The sequence below is a fragment of the Bos javanicus genome, chromosome 15 (assembly GCF_032452875.1).
Source record: "Bos javanicus breed banteng chromosome 15, ARS-OSU_banteng_1.0, whole genome shotgun sequence".
NCBI lineage: Eukaryota > Metazoa > Chordata > Mammalia > Artiodactyla > Bovidae > Bos > Bos javanicus.
Genome location: NC_083882.1, coordinates 77839083 through 77856631, shown reverse-complemented (window position 1 = coordinate 77856631; position 17549 = coordinate 77839083). Strand labels below are relative to the sequence as shown.

The following is a 17549-nucleotide window of genomic DNA, read 5'->3' as shown; positions in this document are numbered from 1 at the left end:
TTCTCCCGTTTTAATCTCAGAAGCTTCAAAGAAAGGGGAGTGGACTATATGCACACACCTGAGTGCCCACACAGTCACGCATGCACACACACAGTCACACACAGGGTAATGAGTAGAGTATCTAGCTCCTTCTCCCTACCACTGAAGTCTCATTTTATTTCTTGAAAGAAAAGTATGCACAGCCCCTCACTCTTCCCCCTTTGTCTAATTTCTGTCACCTTGATTGCTGTCATCACTGCTACTTTACTAGTTTTGCAACTTAAAATTTAAAAGCAGCCTCTGCAGGTGTTAGCCCACTACACAGCCCATGGATCTCATCTGGTCTGCCACCTGCTCTTAAAATAAAGTTTGATTGGATATACTCTCATTTGCTACAAATTGTCTATGGCTATTTTTGTGCTATAACGGTGGTTACAAAGTAGTGACAAATATCTAAAATAGTTACTACTTGCCTTTTACAGTAAAACCTTGCCAACACCTGGTTTATAGTCTTGTACCATTTTTAACCCTATTTTTGGTAACTGTACTATGGTTATGTTAAATGTTAACATTAGGGATTAATAGCAGAAGAGGCAATGGCACCCCACTCCAGTACTCCTGCCTGGAAAATCCCATGGATGGAGGAGCCTGGTAGCCTGCAATCCATGGGGTCGCTGAGGGTTGGACACGACTGAGCGACTTCACTTTCACTTTTCACTTTCATGCATTGGAGAAGGAAATGGCAAGCCATTCCTGTGTTCTTGCCTGGAGAATCTCAGGGACGGGGGAGCCTGCTGGGCTGCCGTCTATGGGGTCGCACAGAGTTGGACACGACTGAAGTGACTTAGCAGCAGCAGCAGCAGCAGCAGGGATTAATAGAGTACGGAAACCCTTTGTATAACACTATTTTGCAACCACTCTATAGTCTAAAATCAGAAGAGCTGACTCATTGGAAAAGACTCTGATCCTGGGGAAAAACTGAAGGGAAAAGAAGAAAGGAGAAAGGGGTAGCAGAGGATGAGATATTTAGATAGCATCACCGACTCAATGGACATGAATTTGGGCAAACTCCGGGAGGTAGTGGAGGACAGAAGGGCCTGGCGTGCTGCAGTCCATGGGGTCGCAAAGAGTCAGACGTGACTTAGCAACTAAACAACGACAAGGCCTTGAAAAGGTCACTACATATCAGTATGACATGCACTAAGGTGTGCAATTTAAAAAGCTAGTTTTGTGGTGCTTGTAATTACATTATAAACATGTCCACATGCATAAATGTAAAAAAGCTTGAAAACCTACAATGAATCTACAACATACTTTTTAAACACTTTATTTTTATGAATGTATTTTGCTGCATCAGGTCTCCACTGCATCACGCAGGATCTTTCATTGCAGTGGCAGGCTTCCTAGTTGAGGTGCTCGGGTTCGATAGTTGCGACTCACAGGCTTAGGTGGAATCTTAGCTCCCAGACCAGGGATTGAACCCTAGTCCCCTGCATCGCAAGGCGATTATTAACCACTGGACCAGCAGGGACGTCCCAAACCTACAATATATTGTTTTACATTTGACCACTGGTTCGTATTTGTAGGAGTCATAATTTGGTAAAGCATTGTAATAATTTAGGAAGGCATCTACATCTTTTAATTCTGGATGAACTTTATGCTTGAATCTATGACATTGCATGAGGACTAAACTTGAGAGACTTCCTATCATTCTAAAATTCCTCACTCTGGACAAATAATTTTTAGGACACTTTCTTGTAAATATCACCCTCTGAAAGCATATACAGTTCCACGTATTCTGTATTTTATGATCTTAACCTACGGGGCTGATCTCAATTATTATCGCAACATCAAATATGACAGGGAGACAAACCTGAAACACAACAGTATAACTTATCAAATCCTTTTTTATTTATTTAGTTGTTTATTTCTGGCTGTGCTGGGTATTCGCTGCCATGTGTGGGCTTTTTCCAGTTGCAGCGACTGGGGGCTACTCTTCGTTGCATTTGCAACTTGCCAAATTCTTCACCAACGTTCTCTGAAAAAAACTTCTCAAGTCTTTCTCTCCTTTTTTAAAAATAACTTTATTATCTTTGGCTGTGCTGGGTCTCTTATTATCTTTGAGCTGTGCTCAAGCTTTTCTCTAGCTGCAGCGAGCAGGGTTTAACTCTAGTTGCAGTGCTGGGGCTTCCCACAGCGGGGGTTTCTCTTGTTGCAGAGCAAGGGCTGTAGGGCACTCGGGCTTCAATAGTTGTGGCACACGGGCTTAGTTGCTCCACAGCAGGTGGGATCTTCCCAGATCAGGGATCGAACCCATATCTCCTGCATTGGCAGGCAGATTCTTAACCACTGAGCAGGCAGGGAAGCCCTCTCTTCTTTATTTTAGCAATGGATTATGGAAAATGTGCGATTTTGTCTTGACATGAAAATATTTCACAGCACAGTGTTCTTACCTGATGGGTTTCATATTTTCTATGTAACTGATACAGGAATTCCTATACGATTGTCTTCCATCTTGCTATAAAGGTCAGGGGGGAAAAAGCAGCAAACTGGGAGAGAAACAGCCAGAGTAGTATCATCTGAAGGCTTTCAAAGCATGTTGGTTTTTTCCCTCCTTTCCAACTGTTTGTCTCCATCATCTTACAGCTCACAAAATGTAAAGGTTTCATTGTTAGTGTTCTTTGCAGGGGTTGGTTTTTTTTTTTTTTTCTCTCTCTCCAGATTTAAGTCCTATCTCTCCTTAGTTTGTTTCTCTAGGTAGCATTTGACTTGCTCACTTCCAGCTTGATTGCATCAGGGAGCTTTTCTTTTGGCTAATTCTTATCTCGTTTCATCTAAAATGTCCTGCTTCAATCTGTCCTAGTCCAGGCCCCCCGTCTGGACTCTGCCAGCACTGCCCTGTGACCAGGGTGCAGAGTTTGGTTTGTGTAATGAGTCATAGGGCCTGTGATCAAAAAGATCTGGTTTTTCTTCGGAGAAACATCTGGAAACAACAGGTGACTTGCTGCCATTCCTTGTATTTGTTTTTTCCCAAGGTTCTCCTGTCGGTTCAGGCGTACTGGTTGAAGAGGCCTTAGAAGTTACAGACTCTGAATCTTCGTTTTTGTCCTCTTTTTGTTCTATTGTTGATCCCTTTTCAGCAATTCTTTTCCTCCTGGCCAGCAGGGCACTCATTTCTTCCACTAAATCAGTACCCTCTAGAGGAAGGGGTCCATTTCCACGACCGTATCTCTTTTAGATGAGGCCGAATTCACACCAATCAAACTTCCTCCGCTTGGAAAGAGGCATCCTCCATCCGTGACACTTTGCTAAGTTTTGGGTCAGCAACTGCAGCTGCAAGTCCAGTTAAAGGGCGATTGTCTTCAGACGTGAATCCCGTGGCTGGGGGGTGGGGGGTGAAATCCAGATGCAGGGAGGTGAGGAGCAGGAAGAGGGGGTGGAGGAGGAGGGGGGTACTTGACTAGGAAGAGGTGGTGGAGGAGGTGGAGGCCCTGAGGATGGAAGTGGAGTGGGTGGAGGGGACCCTGGGGGAGGAGGGGGTGCGGCTGATGCCTGGGCAGGACCTGGGCGGGGAGTGGAAGGGTGGCTGGGGTGCAGGTGGTCCCATGACAATGCCCTGAGCAGCTGCCTGCAAGCCTGGCTCCGAAGCTGAGGAGGCCCCTGGCACGGAGTTCAGAGGACTCTCCACAGAGGCAGAGGTGGGGGCATTTAATATTCTCTGCTCTCGCGCCCTCTCTAGCTGCTCCTGTGCTGTTACCGTCCCCTCACCAGGTCCAGTCTCTGAAGCCTCTCCCACTTCTCTCCTGCTCCAGTGATCCTGACGTTCCCTCTTCTCTCTCTCCAACTGCTCCTGTTCCAGTCGCTCCCTCGCCAGCCTCTCCCTTTCTACCCTCTCCCTCTCCAATCTCACCCTTTCCCTTCTTTCTCTCTCCAGCCTTTCCCATGCCAGCTGCTTTTATGGTTGCTGAGCTTGTAGCTGCCTTCTTTGAATTTCCAAATTGTGACGGGCCATTGTGAACTTGGGCAGGTAGTCGGGAATTTTGTCCCTGTTTCCTATGAATTCAACACTTCTAAGGCATGCATCAGGGCACTTGTGAACACTGGCATCTTCTTTGCTGCCAAAGTTGAGACCCTTCACCTGTCTAGTGTCCTGCCCTGGGTGGAGGGTCTGAGTAGCTTGATTGTACTTCAACCCTTTAGGAACAATACAATTTATCATGATCTGATGATGGTCCTGAATCTTCCTGCCCACCACTTCCTGCCACCTGTATGATGATATAACTCTGCTGAACCCAGCAGAACCGCCAGCTGGCACCCAGTTTTTACTGGCATCATCTTAAACCCTTACAGCAGCTCTTGCCTGACGGATATTCTGTTTAGTTTTTATTTTAAACATATCATGTCACTCCCTTCTCCTCTGCAGTTTTTGCTGAAAAACCAGCTGATAGCTTTATGGGAGTTCCCTTGTATGTTATCAGTTGCTTTTCCCGTTGCTTTTAATATCTTCTACTTTTAATTGTTGTCATTTTGATTACAGTGTGTCGTGGTGTGTTCTTCTGTGGGTTTACCTGTTTGGAATGCTCTCTGTTTCCTGTGGGTGACTGTTTCCTTTCCCAGGTTAGGGAAGTTTTCAGCTATTCTCTCTTCAAACATTTTCTCAGGCCCTCTCTCTCTCTTCTCCTTCTGAGACCCTGATAATGTGAATCTTAGGGTGCTAACTGTTGGTCCAGAGGTTTCTTAAACTGTCCTCTTTTCTTTCTTTCCTCTGCTCTACCATAGTGATTTCCCCTACTCAGCCTTCCAGCTCACTAGTCTGCTCTGCTTCATTTACTCTACTATTGGTTCCTTCCAGTGTGTTTTTCATTCCAGTTATTGCATTGTTCAATTGTTTTGGTTGTTCTTTATACTTCCTCTTTGTTTAAAAAATCCTTCTAACTTATGGATCTGTGCATCCATTTTTCTCCCTAGTTCTTGGATCACCTTTACCACTGTTACTTTATCACTGTTTACAAGGGCTTCCCTTGTAGCTCACTCGGTAAAGAATCTGCCTGCAGTGCAGGAGACCGGGGTTCAATCCCTGGGTTGGGAAGATCCTCTGGAGAAGGAAATGGCAACCCACTCCAGTACTCTTGCCTGGAAAATCTCATGGACAGAGGAGCTTGGTGGGCTGCAGTCCATGGGGGCGTTTGGTGGGCTGCAGTCCATGGGGTCGCAAAGAGTCGGGCACGACTGAGTGACTAACTCATGTAACTCATTACCATTGTTAGTCTGAACTCTTTCTCCGGTAGACTGCCTATCTCCACATCACTTGGATTTTCTGGAGTTTTATCTTGATTCTTCATCTGAAACAGATTCCCCTGCCACCTCATTTTGGGTTAATTGTGTTTCTCAACTCTGGAGAAGCAGCCTTCAGTAGGAGAGGTCCTATGGGTCCCAGAAGTGCCCTCCTCTCTCATCACCCAAGAGCCAGGGGCCAGCGGTCCCAGGGCAGTGTCTAGCCTGCATTTGCAGACTACAGGCTGCTGGATTGTAGCTTTCTTCCTTCTAGTTTCTGCTCCCTGGTGGGTGACAGGCTGGTCTAGAAGCTTGTGTAGGCTTCCTAGTGGAAAGAGCTGATGCCTGCTGATGGGTGGGTCACAGGTTGTGTGACTCTGAAGTCAATTTTGACTCAGGGAGGACACGTCAGTCCTCAGACCCTGGGAGCACCTGGGGTGGGCTCAGTTCTGAGCTTTGAAATTAAGGAGAGATGAAGCTGAAGATCCAGCCTCTCTCTGACTTTCAGACCACAGACACCAGAGCTTTAGTGCCAGGAAAGAACTTGAAGGTCAATGAGTGCAACACCCTCTCCTAAGTAACCGAGACAGAGATCTTGGGGGACTCAAGTGACTTGAGGGGACTTCCCAAGTGACAAGAGGTGAGCTGGGACAGAGCTAGACCTTGAACCCCGGTCTTCTACCGTCCAGCTGAGGTTCTTTCCAGTACTGTATCATCAATTTTGGAATTTAGAAAAGATCCTCCCTTTGCAACTACTTTTTCCCGGCTGGTTCCCAGCTGGCTGCTCATCCTCAGATGATCCATCAGCCAAGAGCTGATGTGTGAGTGAATGTCTCCCATAGGATTCCACGAGGAGATACTCAGAGGCAGAGATCTGCATGCAGGACGTTTGCTGGAGAGTGCTCCCAGAACAAGCACCTTGAAGGGACAGAGAGGGGCAGGACAGGCAGAAAGAGAAGCTGAAGCCTCAGATATTTCCAGTCACTGCTCTGGAGTGCAGATGGTCCTTCAGGGTCGTTCCAGATCCAACCTAGGGGGTGAGACCTTCACACTCCCCACACTGACCACTCATTGGATGCAGGGGGCATAACCATAGGCCAGGCAGCTCCCTTTAGCTGAGAGCAAAACTCAGTGAGCTAACATCAGGGTGTGCAGGGTTTCATTCCTTTTTGGAGACTCGAGGTGAGAATCTCTGTCTGCTTTTTGCAGCCTCCGGAGACTGACCACACTCATTGCCCATGGCCCCCTTTACATGCCAGTCATTTCATGTAACTCTGACCTTTCTTTGGTCCTCTCATCTTTCCAACCTCAGCAGGGACGTGTTCTCTCTTTTTAAGGACTATGTGATTAGACAGGGCCCACCTGCATGATCCAGGCTCGCCTTTCCATCTCTAGATCCTTACTGTACTCATACGTAGTACAAAGTCCTGCCATGTAAGGTCACAGGTTCCAGGGATAAGGAAGTAGACATATGGGGCGGGGGGCATTGTTCTGCCTGCCACAATATGAATTAAATATATTTATAAGAATACTTCATATGTTCATAGCAGCATTATTCATAGTAGCCAAAAAGTGAAAATAACCCAAATGTCCAGCAACTGATACCTGTGTATGTATGTGTGTATATATAATGTTGTTCAGCTGCCAAGTCCGACTTTTCAAGACCCCATGGAGTGCAGCACACCAGGCCTCCCTGTCCCTTACCATCTCCTGGAGTTTGCCCAAGTTCTTGCCCATTGAATCAGTGATGCCATCCAATCATTTCAGCCTCTGTCGCCCTCTTCTCAGCTTTCAATCCTTCCCACCTTTAGGATCTTTTCCAATGAGTCGGCCCTTCACATCAGGTGACAAAAGGATTGGAGCTTCAGCTTCAGTATCAGTCCTTCCAAGGAGTATTCAGGGTTGATTTCCTTTAAGATTGACTGGTTTGATCTCCTTCCTGTCCAGGGGACTCAAGAGTCTTCTCCAACACCTCAGTTCAAAAGCATCAATTCTTCGGTGCTCAGCCTTCTTTACAGTCCAGTTCTCACATCTGTACATGACTACTGGAAACACCATAGCCTTGACTATCAGACGGTAACAGGCAGGAAGGCCAGGGGTTTCCAAATGGGGGAAATAGGCTGCTAATGTCAGACATTTCTTATCTCTCTCTTAAGCAGCAGGAGGAAACAAACTAGTGTTACATTTTTTCCCCTTCTCTATACAAATTTAAAAAAAGGTTTCTCTTAAAATTCTGTGTTGCCATAATGACACCTGGTTCTACCTGAGCTTAACTTTTCTCAAACCTTGAGCTAACCAATGCATTTTTCTTATGGAGATGTTTGTCTTAAGCTCTGTTAATGTGCTGTGTATTTACCCCAGACTCTGTCTTCAAGTTGGTTCCGGTTCTGCCTAAAGGCTCAGAACTGACTTGACAAACCAGTATGTGATACTCATGCATTGTTCTCCTAATCCATGTTAATGAAACTATGTATTTGTATGGAAATCTACCTTTCTTCAAGATTCATGTCAATCGTTTTATGGCCCAGGATGACTCACCTGGTGCCAAGGTTATTTCAAAATGCATCTTGTGGGTGAGGGGGCTGGTGCCATTCTCTGAGTTTTGAGACATTTCCTTTCTTTAATTAGCAGACTGCTAGTAGCTATGTAACATCCAGCTAAAGACTAGCGGGAGGGCACTCTTTCTGCCCCCTTCTGAACTCTATGTCAGAAGCTTTCTCTATCTCTTTTATACTTTAATAAAACTTTATTACACCAAAGCTCTGAGCGATGAAGCCTCGTCTCTGGCCCCAGATTGAATTCTTCTCCTCCAGAGGCCAAGAATCCCGGCGTCTTTTGTGGTTTAGCAACAACCTTTCAACTACACGGACCTCGGTTGGCAAAGTGCTGTCTTTGCTTTTCAATACATTGTCTAGGTTTGTCATAGCTTTCCTGCCAAGAAGCAACTGTCTTCTAATTCAGGGCTGCAGTCACCACCCACAGTGATTTTTAGAGCCCAAGAAGAAGGACTCTGTCACTGCTTCTACCTTCTCCCTTCTATCTGTCATGAAGTGATGCGACCCAATGCCATGATCTTAGTTTTTTAAATACTGAGTTTTAAGCCAGCTTTTTCACTCTCATTCCTCACTCTTACCAAGAGGTTCTTTAGAAACAATAGTTAGAACCTTGTATGGAACAACTGACTGATTCAGGATTGAGAAAGGAGTATGACAAGACTGTTTATCGTCATCCTGTTTATTTAACTTACATGCAGAGCACATCATGTGAAATGCCGGGCTGGATGAGTTACAAGCTGGAATCAAGATTGCCTGGAGAAATATATAAATGTAGTATAGCTAAATTAATAGAAACCTAAGTAGATTACCAGTTCCAAGGGCTGAGGGGGTGGAAATGGTCAATGACTTTTAGGGGTGATAAAAATGTTCCCAAATGAGATTGTGGTGACTGTTACACAACTATATGAATATACCAAAGTCATTGAATGGCACAATTTAGAGGCGGGGATTTTACAGTATGTGAAGACTATCTTAAGAAAGTTGTGGGGCTTCCGTGGTGGTCCAGAGGTTAAGAGTCTGCCTTGCAGGGCAGGGGACACAGATTTGATCCCAGTCTGGGAAGATCCCACGTGCCTCAGAACAACTAAGCCCATGTGCCACAACTACTCAGCCTTCACTCTACAACCGAGAACCACAGCTACCGAAGCCGGCATGCCCTGGAGCCCTATAGCCTACAGCCGAGAACCACAACTACCGAAGCCGGTGTGCCCTGGAGCCCGTGCTCTGAAACAAGAGAAGCCACTGCAATGAGAAGCCCGAGCATCACAACCAGAGAAAGCCCACACAGGAACAAAGATTCAGCACAGCCAAAAAATAAATAAACAAAAAAATTATTTTAAAAAGTTGTTTAAAACTGCCTTACAGGGGATTCCCTGATGGTCCAGTGGTTAGGACTCCATGCTTTCACTGCCAATGGCCCAGGTTCAATTCCTGGTTGGGGGACTAAGATCCTGCAAGCCTGGAAGTGCAGCCAAAAGAACAAAAGATGCCTTAGAAGTAATGTGTCTTTCATTTTATATCAAGACATTTAGGCATGAGCAACAGGGGTAGCCTAGCCTGGCCAACAGGATGCAAGCTGATCTCTAAACCCCATTCCAGACACACCCAGGAGAGTTCAGGGATATGTTACAAATAACCACAGAGACTTTTCCAACTCCTGCATATGCACCCTGGGCACACAGTGGATACAAACTAACCACAGGGGCTTCCTCAAGTAAACTTGGGCAGCTAGGAGCCCACTAAGGGTTCACTACATCTGATTATAATAGACTGAATTATGGGAAGATATGCACAACAGAGCCTATAGTTATATAACTTGTAACTGTCAACTGGCCTTGAGCATATGCCCATTTCCTTTCTTGACTGGTGGTGGGTACAAGCCCTGTTTTGCACAGGACACAACCAAGAGGAGGAGACAGGAGGGATAAAAGGGGGAAGCCAAGAGGGATGGGCAGGACAACTTCTTTAGGCGTAGAAAGTATTACAGGGTAGGGGTCGTCCATGTGGGCTGGAGTTGAGCCTTTAGGGACCCACCTTTCCAAACCCTAGTTAGTACTTGAATCCCTGGGGCTTATAGTGGCAGTCCCTCAGAGTCCTTCTGGGTCCTGGTTGACACCCTCCAAGCGTATTTCTTGTTGGAAGTGCCCAATGGCCATAGTGTAAGATAAGAGGCTTTGAATCTCTGGATCTAGAAAGAGGTCATTGACATAAACAAAAGGTCATCTCAGAAGCAGGCACTTTACATCTGGTTGTCCTTATTAGTGAGCAACACTAAGACTGAATTCTGGGTTAAGGTGATGCCAATGGACGGAAACTATATTTTTAACAAGCACTTCAGAAAAGTCATCTGCCTTACAGGGATAATACTACTTCACAAGGGACGTGATGAAAATGAAATTAGAACATGATATAATTAGTAAAATCATAAATAATATCTCCTCCCAAGAAAGATGTCCACACCCTAACCCCTGGAACCTGTGGTTATGCTACCTGACGTGGCAAAAGGAACCTTGCCGACATGATTCAGTTTATGCATTTAGAGATGCAGAGATTAATCTGGATTATCTGGGTGAGCTCAACCTAACCACATGAGTCCTTAGATGCAGAGAACCTTTCTTGGAGATCAGAGACAGAGATGACATTGCTGGCTTTCAAGATGAAAGAAGGGTGTCAACAGCCAAAGAACATGCTGACCTCTAGAAGCTGGAAAAGACAAGAAAAGAGATTCTCTTTTTTGTCTCCAGAAAGAATATAGCCCTACAGACATCATGATATTAGGCCCATGAGACCCTGGTTGGACTTCTATAGAACTGTGAGATCAGAGTATTGTTTAAGCCACTAAATTACCACTCAATCTGCGGTAATTTGTTAATCAGCAACAGAAAATTCTTACCAAACAGCACAAAACTCAAGTTTCCCAATCCCATGGGTAAAAAAAGCACAGTTTTATTAAAAAAGAACAAATTCTACTGACTTCTGCCCCCACCTACCCAGTCCCTGCTGAAGAGTCCCTCAAACTTCTGAGGGTCCTCAGGGGATCTCTATATTCATGAAATAATCTGCTTCTGAAATACTCCATTTCTAAACAGTACAAGTACTCTATCAACTGTTTAAAACTGCTAATAAACAGCAATGTCTTACTGTATAGCATGGGGAACTATATTCAATATCCTATGATGAACCATAACAGAAAAGAATAAGAATGAGCTTATAATAAATGAGCTTCCCTGGTGGTTCAGACAGTAAGGGATGCGCCTGCAATGCCAGAGACCTAGGTTCCATTCCTGGGTCAGGAAGATCCTCTGGAGAAAGGAATAGCTACCCACTCCAGTATTCCTGTCTGGAGAATGCCATGGACAGAAGAGCCTGGTGGGTTACAGTCCACGGGGTCGCAAAGAGTCAAGGCATGACTGAGCAACTAAAACTTTTTTCATATGTATAAGTGAATCACTTTGCTGTATATCAGAAATTAGCATATTATAAATCAACTATACTTTAATAATTTTTTTAAAAAAGGGATTAAAATACTCCCCCCATAAAAGAGATGCTGTACTGGATAGGCTCCAGTCTCCTTTGGGGACCGCCCCTGCTACACTAGACCCCAGCTCTTGCCAGGGACTCATTCCACCCCTTTGATCACCAGATTTCTGGAAAGCCTTTAAATGGGCAAAACTGCTCTGGGGTCATTCATTTTGTGGGGGAGGGAATGCTGGCTCTCTCCGTGAGAGCAGTCTCAGTGCAGCATCTGTGAACCCTCAATGGTTCATAGAATTGGTAACAAACTTGGTCTCTTTCTCATTCTAGTCCCCCATGCTGCCTCCACAGGCCTCAGAGTTAAGTCCAGTGGGAGTGGGGAGGGAGATAAATCACACCACACCCAGAATGCTCCCCTCGCCACTACAGTTAGGTCCTATGGCGTTAGGCAGTAACAGGTTCCTTCTCTCCCAAAGCAAGTTTGTTTCCCAAGACTCTTTTCAGTCCCCTGGCAAACAGGTTTGAAGAACAAGAAGTGAAAGGCAGTGAAAAGGTGACTGGAACAGTGGACTCCAGGTGGGATGGAGGGGCTGCACTGCTAGAGTGGGTGTTCTGGTGTTACTGAAAGGAGTTTGCAGGCCCCGGCTGCTTGCCGCTCAAACGACAACAAATAGGCCAGGATGGCGGAAAGGAAAGTTTGCTTTATTTCAGATTCTGGCAACTGTTGGGGGAGGGTAGCAGACATCTGTCCAAAGGCCAACTCCCCCAACCCCCTCCACGAGAATGGGGTGAGAGCTTTTATAGACAGAGGGGGGCGGTGGCTATATGCAGAAACAGCACAGTCATCTCTAACAGTCATCTTCAGATTGGTCATCAGTGGTCTGACCAGCATCATCTTGATTGTTTTCAGTACCATTAATCTTCAGGTCCAGGGTCCCTTTGTTCTCATTTCTTTGTGGCCAATTCTTGGAATTGTGGCAACTCATGTCCTGGGTACGGTCTGGTCATTGTGTCGTTAACTTCTCCACCTGGTGTTTTAGTATCTGTAAGACAGCTCACAGGATATGGCTCAGAATAGTTAGCCCTTGAGAAAGAACTAAAGGTCCTTGACTATGCTTAACAACTACATTATTATTTAGTCTCCTTTAACTGTTTTCCTTTGTTTCTGCATTTCTCACTTCTCTGATTAAACTTATTTTATCTAAAATTTTTCACAGTCAAAAGGCAGGCACAGGACATAGTTGGGGGGGAGGCAGGCTATGGTAAGGAACATAGGGTCCTGCTCCATCTCACTAGCAGGAGTGAGCTGGAAAAACAGTGGAGAGCAGTTAGAACAGAGGAATGAAACAGGGAATGCCAGTGAAGGGTTGCGGCCACTGTTAACAAGAAACAACAGAAGTGCTTAACAAATGTTTACTAGCAGGGGACAAAAATACCTTTTCCCCCTGCAAAGGACTATTTCCCCCCCAATAGATCCCAATTCCCTCCACAGAACATCTACTCTGCCCTGTGCTGTGTTCAGCTGTCTCACTCTTGTGACTCCATCAGTTCAGCTCAGTTGTCATGTCTAACTCTTTGCGACCCCATGGACTGCAGCACACCAGGCTTCCCTGACCATCACCAACTCCCAGAGCTTACTCAAACCCATGTCCATTGAATCAATCATGCCATCCAACCATCTTATCCTCTGTCATCCCCTTTTCCTCCTTCCTTCAATCTTTCCCAGCATCAGAGTCTTATCCAGAGTCAGCTCTTCCCATCAGGTGGCCAAACTACTGGAGCTGCAGCTTCAGCATCAGTCCTTCCAATGAACACCCAGGACTGATCTCCTTTAGGATGGACTGGTTGGATCTCCTTGCAGTCCAAGGGACTCTCAAGAGTCTTCTCCAACACCACAGTTCAAAAGCATCAATTCTTCAGCGCTCAGCTTTCTTCACAGTCCAACTCTCACATCCACACATGACTACTGGAAAAACCATAGCCTTGACTAGACAGACCTTTGTTGGCAAAATATCCCTGCTTTTTAATATGCTGTCTAGGTTGGTCATAGCTTTTCTTCCAAGGAGCAAGCGCCTTTTAATTTCATGGCTGCAGTCACCATCTGCAGTGATTCTGGAGCCCCCCAAAATAAAGTCTGTCACTGTTTCTATTGTTTCCCCATCTATTTGCCATGAAGGGATGGGACCGGATGCCATGAGCTTCATTTTTTGAATGTTGAGTTTTAAGCCAACTTTTTCACTCTCCTCTTTCACTTTCATCAAGAGGCTCTTTAGTTTTTCTTTGCTTTCTGCCATAAGGGTGGTGTCATCTGCATATCTGAGGTTATTGATATTTCTCCTAGAAATCTTGATTCTAGCTTGTGCTTCATCCAGCCCAGCATTTCGCATGATGTACTCTGCATGTAAGTTAAATAAGCCAGATGACAAAACAAAGCCTTGACCTATTCCTTTCCCAATTTTGAACCAGTTGTTTGTTCCATGTCCGGTTCTAACTGCTGCTTCTTGACCTGCATACAGATTTTTCAGGAGACAGGTAAGGTGGACCTTACCCCATGGACTTAGCCCATTGTGATCCCATGGACAACCTTAGCCCATTGTGAACCCATGGACTTATCCCACTGTGACCCCATGGACAACCTTACCCCATTGTGACCCTATGGACTGCAGCAAATCAGGATCTTCTGCCCATAGAATTCTCTAGGCAAGAATACTGGAGTGGGTTGCCATGTCTTCCTCCAGGGGATCTTCCCAACCCAGGGATGGAACCCTTACCTCCTTGCATTGCAGGTGGATTCTTCACCCCTGAGCCACTGGGTAAGCCCCTACTCTGCGCTACATATGACTAAAGCTGGAGTATCTTCCAAACACCCAAATCACAAATGGAAGAAACAGCAAATTCCTTTCACCTATGCAAGTGAGCAGCATTTATGTAATTCCAGCAGGGAGCAGCATCAATATTTACCTGAATACATTCAGTTCAGTTCAGTTCAGTCGCTCAGTCATGTCCGACTCTTTGCGACCCCATGAATCGCAGCACACCAGGTCTCCCTGTCCATCACCAACTTCCGGAGTTCACCCAAACTCATGTCCATCGAGTCAGTGATGCCATCCAGCCATCTCATCCTCTGTCATCCCCTTCTCCTCCTGCCCCAAATCCCTCCCAGCATCAGGGTCTTTTCCAATGAGTCAACTCTTCGCATGAGGTGGCCAAAGTATTGGAGTTTCAGCTTCAGCATCAGTCCTCCCAATGAACACCCAGGACTGATCTCCTTTAGGATGGACTGGTTGGATCTCCTTGCAGTCCAAGGGACTCTCAAGAGTCTTCTTCAACACCACAGTTCAAAAGCATCAATTCTTCAGCACTCAGCTTTCTTCACAGTCCAACTCTCACATCCATACATGACCGCTGGAAAAACCATAGTCTTGACTAGATGGACCTTTGTTGGCAAAGTAACATCTCTGCTTTTCAATATGCTATCTAGGTTGATCAGAACTTTCCTTCCAAGAAGTAAGCGTCTTTTAATTTCATGGCTGCAATCACCATCTGTAGTGATTTTGGAGCCCAAAAAAATAAAGTCTGACACTGTTTCTACTGTTTCCCCATCTATTTCCCATAAAGTGATGGGACCAGATGCCATGATCTTCGTTTTCTGAATGTTGAGTTTTAAGCCAACTTTTTCACTCTCCACTTTCACTTTCATCAAGAGGCTTTTGAGTTCTTCACTTTCTGCCATAAGGGTGGTGTCATCTGCATATCTGAGGTTACTGATATTTCTCCCGGCAATCTTGATTCCAGCTTGTGCTTCTTCCAGCCCAGCGTTTCTCATGATGTACTCTGCATATAAGTTCAATAAGCAGGGTGACAATATGCAGCCTTGACGTACTCCTTTTCCTATCTGGAACCAGTCTGTTGTTCCATGTCCAGTTCTAACGGTTGCTTCCTGACCTGAATATAGGTCTCTCAAGAGGCAGGTCAGGTGGTCTGGTATTCCCATCTCTTGAAGAATTTTCCACAGTTTATTGTGATCCACACAGTCAAAGGCTTTGGCATAATCAATAAAGCAGAAATAGATGTTTTTCTGGAACTCTCTTGCTTTTTTGATGATCCAGCGGATGTTGGCAATTTGATCTCTGGTTCCTCTGCCTTTTTTAAAACCAGCTTGAACATCTGGAAGTTCACAGTTCATGTACTGCTGAAACCTGGCTTGGAGAATTTTGAGCATTACTTTACTAGTGTGTGAGATGAGTACAATTTTGCAGTAGTTTGAGCATTCTTTGGCATTGCCTTTCTTTAGGATTGGAATGAAAACTGACCTTTTCCAGTCCTGTGGCCACTGCTGAGTTTTCCAAGTTTGCTGGCATATTGAGTGCAGCACTTTCATAGCATCAGCTTTCAGGATTTGAAATAGCTCAACTGGAATTCCATCACCTCCACTAGCTTTGTTCGTAGTGATGCTTTCTAAGGCCCACTTGACTTCACATTCCAGGATGTCTGGCTCTAGGTCAGTGATCACACCATCGTGATTATCTGGGTCATGAAGATCTTTTTTGTACAGTTCTTCTGTGTATTCTTGCCACCTCTTCTTAATATCTTCTGCTTCTGTTAGGTCCATACCATTTCTGTCCTTTATCGAGCCCATCTTTGCATGAAATGTTCCCTTGGTATCTCTAATTTTCTTGAAGAGATCTCTAGTCTTTCCCATTCTGTTGTTTTCCTCTATTTCTTTGCACTGATCACTGAGGAAGGTTTTCTTATATCTTCTTGCTATTCTTTGGAACTCTGCATTCAGATGCTTATATCTTTCCTTTTCACTTCTCTTCTTTTCAAAGCTATTTATAAGGCCTCCTCAGACAGCCATTTTGCTTTTTTGCATTTCTTTTCCATGGGGATGGTCTTAATCCCTGTGTCCTGTACAATGTCACGAACCTCCATCCATAGTTCATCAGGCACTCTATCAGATCTAGTCTCTTAAATCTATTTCTCACTTCCACTGTATAACCATAAGGGATTTGATTTAGGTCATACCTGAATGGTCTAGTGATTTTCCCTACTTTCTTCAATTTAAGTCTGAATTTGGCAATAAGGAGTTCATGATCTGAGCCACAGTCAGCTCCTGGTCTTGTTTTTGCTGACTGCATAGAGCTTCTTCATCTTTGGCTGCAAAGAATATAATTAATCTGATGTCGGTGTTGATCATCTGGTGATGTCCATGTACAGAGTCTTCTCTTGTGTTGTTGGAAGAGGGTGTTTGCTATGACCAGTGCATTCTCTTGGCAAAACTCTAATAGCCTTTGCCCTGCTTCATTCCGTATTCCAAGGCCAAATTTGCCTGTTACTCTAGGTGTTTCTTGACTTCCTACTTTTGCATTCCAGTCCCCTATAATGAAAAGGACATCTTTTTTGGGTGTTAGTTCTAAAAGGTCTTGCAGGTCTTCATAGAACCATTCAACTTCAGCTTCTTCAGCGTTACTGGTTGGGGCACAGGCTTGGATTACTGTGATATTGAATGGTTTGCCTTGGAAACGAACAGAGATCATTCTGTCGTTTTTGAGATTGCATCCAAGTACTGCATTTCGGACTCTTGTTGACCATGATGGCTACTCCATTTCTTCTAAGGGATTCTTGCCCACAGTAGTAGATATAATGGTCATCTGAGTTAAATTCACCCATTCCAGATGGGTGAATACCAGAATACATTACGGTTCATTATACAAAAATACTCGTATACAGTCTCTCAGAAAAATTCCAACACAAAAGGACACTCTGCCCTTCACTGCCCCCGCCCCCATCACCCACCATCCCATCCCAAGGCTCGCTTAAGGGTGAATAAAAGGAGACAGAGCGGAGATGCACTGACAGACACTACGAGGCAGGGAGAGGTGACCGCAAGCTCGAAACCCAGCAGAGGGCGCCCGTCTGCCGGGCCTCCCTGGACCTCGCCCCTCGCGGCAGGATGAGACCCTAGGCCCGCGCCAGCGTTTTTAAAATGGAAACAAACCCGGCCACGCCCCCTGCCCCGAGGCCGCCGGGAAAATGGCGCCGCCCCTTGGGGCGTCCTAGTCGGCCACGCAAAGGTTTCCTCAGGTGGAGTCCGCAGGCTTCCCCTAGCCCCTTCTCCCTCGGCTCCCTCCCTGCGCACCTGGTCTCCAGCTAACTCGGTGGACGCCTCACAACGCAGGATCCGGCCGCCCTCGACCTCTCCGGGCTTCTCCACCTGCCCGCCTGCTCCTCCCCCGGAAGTGACGACACCCGCCCGGCCCTGCTGGT

The 17549-nt window shown here is 45.6% G+C and overlaps 1 pseudogene; it reads right to left on the bottom strand.

Moving 5' to 3' along the window:
• Positions 1 to 367: 367 nt before the first annotated feature.
• On the bottom strand, positions 368 to 17511 carry LOC133227076 (protein enabled homolog; annotated as a pseudogene).
• Between the last annotated feature and the right edge of the window lie 38 nt (positions 17512 to 17549).